The sequence below is a fragment of the Pan troglodytes genome, chromosome 5 (genome assembly GCF_028858775.2).
Source record: "Pan troglodytes isolate AG18354 chromosome 5, NHGRI_mPanTro3-v2.0_pri, whole genome shotgun sequence".
NCBI classification, from domain to species: domain Eukaryota; kingdom Metazoa; phylum Chordata; class Mammalia; order Primates; family Hominidae; genus Pan; species Pan troglodytes.
This window is the reverse complement of record NC_072403.2, coordinates 14,353,013-14,361,208: the sequence shown is the minus strand read 5'-3', so window position 1 is coordinate 14,361,208 and position 8,196 is coordinate 14,353,013.

The window sequence follows — 8,196 nt, the reverse complement described above, 5'->3', positions numbered from 1 at the left end:
TCACCTCCCAAAAGGCCCCACCACTTAATACAATCACTTTGGGAGTTAGGATTTCAACATATGAATCTCAGGGGGACACAAACATTCAGACCACAGGAAATGTTGCATGCATAGTTTTGAGTCTAAATTCAAAGATTTGGGCACTTATTTTTAGCAGTGATTTTTAGAATTGCTTCTATTGTATTTTTTAAAAATTCTGTTATTCTTCGTTTTCAATATAAAACTGGTTTAAAAAGCTTAGTGCTCTTGGGGACACTGTTTATATTTTGTGAGTATAATATACTTGGAATAGTTAATCTCATTCTTAAAATTCCATTGTATTCTGATGGCTATTTAACCTGTTATGTGCATATGCAGGTACAACAGAGCCTGTATCATGGAGGGGTCCAGCATGAGGAATTCGGACTGGTTTCCATTTGCCCATTTGCTAAAATACAGCTGTTGTTTTTTCCCAAGTGGTAATCATTTAAAATTTTTCCTGGCTTAAGATAGACGGGATCTTAATGCATACTTCATTATGCTGCCTTAAACTTTTAAGAAGAAAAGGATTTGTACTTGAAAGAAAAACTTGTCAACTTTCTCAAATCTTTGATAAAATGTAAATTTGACTTATCAAAGCCTTATTTTGCCTCTACACTTTCCTAATATTTTACCTCTGTCTCCCTATTACCAACATCATTCCACCCTCCAATTTTAAACAATTCAGCACTGTTTAAAAATCACTAGTTGCCAGTCGTACCCTTTAAACTCCATTTCTTTTGTCATTTGCCATTAGATGGAAGTAAACTTTACCTCACTTATTTGTAATGAATAGTCTGAAATATGGAATGATTTCCGTAGTAAAGAAATCAACATTTGAAAGTATACTGAGAATGGAGACCTTGTGAATGGGATTAGCGCCTTTATAAAATAGACCCCAGAGAGCTCTCTTGCCCTCTTTACACCATGTGATGATACAAGAAGTCAGTAGTCTCCAACCCAGAAGAGAGCCCTCACCTGAACATAACCATGATGGCACCCTGATCTTGGACATCCAGTCTCCAGGAACTGAGAAATAAGTTTCTGTTGTCTTAGCCCCCCAGCCCGTGGTGCTTTCTTGTATCAGCCTGAGCAGCCCAAACTAAGACAATGCATGAGGAAGGGTTTCTAAGTAAAGAATTTGTGAGATATTTGATTGAGACATTAGTTAAATATAGGTAGATGTGTTTGTTTTAAGCAGTATGTAGCTAGAAACTGTTTCTTCAGCTGTATTTACATTAGGTGCCTGTCAGTAGGTACTCACTAAATACCTGTCATGCAAGACTAATCAAAGAACAAGCACCAGTAGAACAAAAATATTCTGGAGAAATGATGTTCTAAATTCTGCCACATTGTGTTTTATTTTATGGCATAATATTCAGTGCAACAACAACAACAACAACAACCAATAGATCTAACTGGCCAGCTTCTGTGGATCACTATGTTAAGATTGGCCTAGAAGTAAGCCAGCCAAGCCAGAACTCTCAGTACAACCATGTTGCATAACAAGGAGTTTGGCTGACCATTGTCCCTGGTTCTTGGGAGGGATCCTATAAGTCCTTGGAATTTTCCAATTGGTAGGAATGTGGTTATTCATGGTTGGTCCATAGATAGTTTCAGGGTTGGGGCTGGCCATGCTGAGAAGTCTAAGGATGTGACCGTGGGGTTGGGGCTTTGAGCCATGTCATATCTGCCCAACATTCAGGGATGGAAGGGAAGCTGAAGATTAAGTTTAGTCACATGAACAATGATTTTATCGGTCCTATGGGCTACGTGGTGAAACTCCAATAGAAACTGTACACTGAGGTTAGAAGAGCTTCCCTGGTTCATGACACACATGGGTGTTCCAGGACGGTGATGGTCCTCAGGACATAAAAACTTAGTGTTTGCAAGCCTCCCAGACCTTGCCCTATGGATCTCTTCTTTCGGCTGGTCCTGATTTGTATTCTTTATAATGAAATTGAAAGTACAGTGCTTTCATGAGTTTTGTAAGGCATTCTCATGAATTGTTGAACCTGAAAGGATAATGAGAACCCTTGAATTTGCAGTCAATTTATCAGAAGAGTGAATGGCCTGGGTACCCCAAGGCTTGCAACTGCTCTCCGAAGCGAGGGCAGTCTCGTGGAGAGTGTGTCCTTCACCTGTGATGTGATGGTTAATACTGAGTGTCAACTTGATTAGATTGAAGAATGCAAAGTATTGATGCAGGGTGTGTCTGTGAGGGTGTTGCCAAAGGAGATTAACATTTAAATCAGTGGGCTGGGGTAGGTACACCTACCCTTAATCTGGTGTGCACCATCTAATCAGCCGCCAGCAAATATAAAGCAGGCAGAGAAATGCACAAGACTGGCTGGCCTAGCCTCCCAGGAAAAGGTGAGACTGGCCTAGCCTCCCAGCCTGCATCTTTCTCCCATGCTGGATGCTTCCCGCCCTGGTACATCAGACTCCAGGTTCTAAAGTTTTGAGACTTGGACTTGCTCCTCAAGCTTGCAGACAGCCTATTGTGGGACCCTGTGTTCATGTAAGTTAATACTTAATAAACTCCCATATATATATATATATTTCTATTAGTTCTTAATAGAATATATATGTATATTCTATTAGTTCTGTCCCTCTAGAGAACTGTGACTAATACAGATTTTGGTACCAGGAATGGTTCTAGAGGAATAGAATATTAAGGATGGAGTTCTTTCATTGGTTTTGGGGTTTCTGAGGTTGGCTGCTTAATATGATTAAACCCAGAAATGCTAAGGACTCTACTTCCAATAGTATGGAGAACACCGATAGTCCTTTTGGCCTGAACTGTTTAAAGAGTTATGCAAAATAAATGCATTTGACACTCCTGATTCACCGCTCATGAGAGGCAAGGAGTTTAGTGACTCTATACATAATACCTTTGACCATATGTGGAGAACCAAGGAACATAATGAAGCTGGTTGATTACTCCTAAGTTCAGTGGACAAACTAATGAAAGAAAATGATGAACTCAGGGACTGTGTTCTCCTGGCTTCAGAAGCAGATACTGAGCCTCAAATCTGCTAAGATTGCACTGAGTCAGAGTCTTTGTCCTGTGGAGATAGAGCTGAAATTGTGGAAAAACAAACACAAGCTTTTATCATGTGACTGGCTGACCTGCAATGAAAAGTGCATGCACAGCTTTGCCAGGTGTCTACTGTTAAAGTGAGGCATTAATTGGAAAAGAATGGGATCCTGCAACTTGGAATGGAGATGTGTGGGAGGACCTTGATGAAGCTGGGAACACTGAGTTTGTAAACCCTGAGGAACCTTTTTTGCTACAAGGAATAGCTTCCCCATCCCCAGTAGCGGCAACATCTCCTCGCTGACCCAGGCTGCCATCAGTGTTTCCACCTTTGACTGAGGAAATAAGTCCTGCACTGCTTGAGGCAAACAGTGATGGCCTCCCTTGAGGCAGTTGCCAGGCAAAATAATGTTGATTCTCCTCTGGAGCCACCCCCAATACCCCTGTTTGCTTCTAGACCTATAACTAGAATAAAGTCCCAGCGGGCCCCTAGAGGTGAGGTTGAGAGTGTGACCCATGAGGAGGTGTGCTACACTCGAACTGTTTTGAGTTCTTTAATTTATATAAACAGAAATCTGGAGAACAGGCATGGGAATGGATATTAAAGGTATGGGAAAATGGTGGAAGGAACAGAGTTGGATCAGGCTGAATTTATTGATTTGGGCCCACTAAGTAGGGAATCTGATTTTAATGTTGCAGCTTGGGGAGTTAAAAAAAGGTTCTAGTAGTTTGTTTGCTTGGTTAGCTGAAATATGAATTAAAAGATGGCCCACTGTGAGCAAGTTGGAAATGCCTGATCTCCCTTGGTTTAATGTAGAGGAAGGGATCCAAAGGCTTAGAGAGTGTGGGATGGTAGAGTGGATTAGCCACTTTAGACCTACTCATCCCAGCTGGGAGGGTCCAGAAGATACACCCTTGACCAATGCCTTGCGAAACAGATTTGTGAGGGCAGCACCTGCATCTTTGAAGAGCCCTGTAATTGCTCTTCTCTGTATGTCAGATCTGACACTGGGAACCGCAGTTACTCAACTACAAAATTTAAATACGATGAGAATAATTGGATCTCGAGGTGGCAGGGATCCGTAATGGACAGCAGAGGCAAAGCAACAATCAGAATAGTCTGACTCATGTAGAGCTGTGGCATTGGCTAATTACGGTGTTCCTAGAAGTGAAATTGATAGGAAGCCTACTGCATTTCTAGTTAATTTATACAAGGAGAAAACTTCTAGATCGAATGGATAAAAGACTAATTTGAATTATAAAAACAGAGAATCACGGCCCCTCAATCAATTTCCAGACTTGAGCCAGTTTACAGACCTAGAACCCCTTGAATGAAGGGGAGGCCAGGCCCCCTTGAGGAAGGACCCCACTACATACCAACAATTTATGCAGTGAGTCTTTCTCCCATCCTTCCCCAAGGAGACCTCTGGCTTTTTACCAGGGTAACTGTGCACTGGGGAAAAGGAAATGATCAGACATTTCTGGGACTACTGGACACTGGCTCTGAGCTGATGTTGATTCCAGGGGGCCCAAAACGTCATTGTGGTCCTCCAGTTAAAAGTAGGAGCTTATGGAGATCAGGTAATTAATGGAGTTTTATAAAGCTCAACTCTGACTTACAGTGGGTCCAGTGGGTCCCCGGACTCATCCTTTGGTCATTTCGCCAGTGCCAGAATGCATAATTGGCATAGACATACTTAGCAGCTGGCAGAACCCTCACATTGGCTCCCTGACTGGTAAGGTGAGGGCTCTTATGGTGGGAAAGGCCAAATGTAAGCCATTAGAGCTGCCTTTACCTAGAAAAATAGTAAATCAAAAACAATGTCGCATCCCCAGAGGGATTGCAGAGATTACTGCCACCATCAAGGACTTGAAAGATTCAGGAGTGGTGATTCCCACCACATCCCCATTCAAATCTCCCATTTGGCATTTGCAGAAGACAGATGAATCTTGGAGAATGACAGTGGATTATCGTAAGCTTAACCAAGTGGTGACTCCAATTGCAGCTGCTGTACCAGATGTGGTTTCATTGCTTGAACAAATTAACACATCTCCTGGTACCTGGTATGCAGCCATTGACTTGGCAAATGCCTTTTTCTCCATTCCTGTCCGTAAGGCTCACCAGAAACAATTTGCTTCAGCTGGCAAGGCCAGCAATATACCTTTACTGTCCTACCTCAGGGGTATATCAATTCTCAGGCTTTGTGTCAGAATCTTATTTGGAGAGACCTTGATTGCTTTTTGCTTCCGCAAGATATCACACATGTCCATTACATTGATGGCATTATGCTGATTGGATCCAGTGAGCAAGAACTAACAAACACACTGGACTTATTGATGAAACATTTGCATGCCAGAGGATGTGAAATAAATCCAACTAAAATTCAGGGACCTTCTACTTCAGTCAAATTTCTAGGGGTCCAGTGGTGTGGGGCCTGTGGAGATATTCCTTCTAAGGTGAAGGATAAGTTGCTGCATTTCCACCCCCCCACCCCCCAACACTCCCCAACCAAGAAAGAGGCACAAGGCCTAGCGGGTGTATTTGGATTTTGGAGGCAACACATTCCTCATTTGGGTGTGTTAGTCTGGCCCATTTATCGAGTGACCCAAAAGGCTGCCAGTTTTTAGTGGGGTCTAGAACAGGAGAAGGCTCTGCAACAGGTCCAAGCTGCTGTGTGAGCTACTGTGCCACTTGGGCCACATGACCCAGCAGATCCAATGGTGCTTGAGGTGTCAGTGGCAGACAGGGATGCTGTTTGGAGCCTTTGGCAGGCTCCCATGGGTGAATCACAGCAGAGGCCTCTAGGAACAAGGCCCTGCCATCTTCTGCAGATGACTACTCTCCTTTTGAGAGACAGCTCTTGGCCTGTTACAGGGCTTTGGTGGAAACTGAATGTTTGACTATGAGTCATCAAGTCACCATGCGACCTGAACTGCCTATCAAGAACTGGGTGCGTTCTGACCCATCTAGCCATAAAGCAGGTCGCGCACAGCAGTATTCCATCATCAAATTGAAGTGGTATATATGCGATTGGATTTGAGCAGGTCCTGAAGGCACGAGGAAGTGGCTCAAATGCCCATGGTCTCCACTCCTGCCACCCTGCCTTCCCTCCTCCAGCCTGCATCGATGGCCTCATGGGGAGTTCCCTATGATCAGTTGACAGAGGAAGAAAAGACTAGGGTCTGGTTCACAGATGGTTCTGCACGATATGCAGGCACCACCTAAAAGTGAACAGCGGCAACACTACAGCCCCTTTCTAGGACGTCCCTGAAGGACAGTGGTGAAGGAAAAATCTTCCCAGTGGGCAGAACTTCTAGCAATGCACCTGGTTGTGCACTTTGCATGGAAGGAAAAATGGCCAGATGTAGGATTATATACTGATTCATGGGCTGTAGCCAATGGTTTGGCTGGATGGTCAGGGACTTGGAAGAAGCATGATTGGAAAATTGGTGACAAAGAGATTTGGGGAAGAGGTATGTGGAGGGACTTCTCTGAATGGTCAAAAACTGTGAAGATATTTGTATCCTATGTGAGTGCTCACCAACAGGTGACCTCAGTGGAGGAGGAATTTAATAATCAAGTGGATAGGATGACCCGTTCTGTGGACACCACTCAGCCTCTTTCCCCAGCCTCCCCTGTCATCATGAACAAAGTGGCCACGGTGACAGGGATGGAGGTTACTCAGGGGCTCAGCAACATGGACTTCCACTCACCAAGGCTGACCTTTCTATGGCCACTGCTGAGTACCAAATTTGCCAGCAGCAGAGACCAACACTGAGCCCTAGATATGGCACCATTTCTCAGAGTGATCAGCCAGCTACCTGGTGGCAGGTTGATTATATTGACCCCTTCCATCATGGAAAGGGCACAGGTTTGTCCTCACTGGAATAGACATTTACTCTGGATATGGGTTTGCCTATCCTTCACGTAATGCTTCTGCCAAGACTACCATCCGTGGACTCATGGAATGCCTTATCCACTGTCATGGTATTCCACCCATCACTGCCTCTGACCAAGGCACTCACTTTACAGCTAAAGGAGTGTGGCAGTGGGCTCATGCTCATGGAATTCACTGGTCTTACCATATTGCCCATCTTCCTGAAGCAGATGGATTGATAGAAGGTGGAATGACCTTTTGAAGTCACAATTACAACACTAACTAGGTGACAATACTTTGCAGGTCTGGGGCAAAGTTCTCCAGAAGTCTGTGTATGCTCTGAATCAGTATCCAATATATGGTACTGTTTCTCCCATAGCCAGGATTCACGGGTCCAGGAATCAAGGGATGGAAGTGGAAGTGGCACCACTCACCATCACCCCTAGTGATCCACTAGCAAAATTTTTGCTTCCTGTTTCGGCGACATTACGTTCTGCTGGCCTAAAGTTCTTAGTACCAGAGGGAGGAATGCTGCCACCAGGAGACACAACAACGATCCATTAAACTGGAAGTTAAGATTGCCACCTGGACACTTTGGGCTCCTCCTACCTTTAAGTCAATAGGCTAAGAAGGGACTTACAGTGTTGGCTGGGGTGATTGACCTGGACTATCAAGATGAAATCAGTCTATTACTCCATAACAGAGGTAAGGAAGAGTATGCATGGAATACAGGAGATTGGTGCCTCTTAGTATTACCATCCCCTGTGATTAAGGTCAATGGGAAACTACAACAGCCCAAGCCAGGCAGGACTACAAATGGTCCAGACCCCTTGGGAATGAAGATTTGGGTGACTTCACCAGGAGAAAAGCCACAATCTGCTGAGGTGCTTGCTGAAGGCAAAAGGAATACAGAATGGGTGGTAGAAGAAGGTAGTCACCAATACCAGCTACGACCACATGACCAGCTACAGAAACGAGGACTGTAACTGTCATGAATATTTCCTCCTCCTTTTGTTAAAAACATGTTTATGCATGTATACACTTGTACTAAGAAAATATCTTCATTTTATTTCCTTTTCCTTTATCATGTGACGTAAGATTATTGACTTCATATCAGCATTTAAGTATTGTTAACTTTATGCAATAGTATTTGGGTTGGGGATTGGTGCATTTCCAGTTGTATGAAGGATAGTTGTATTATGTTAGGCATAATTATGACCTTATTATTGTCTTTATTTGAAGATTATGTATGATCTCAGG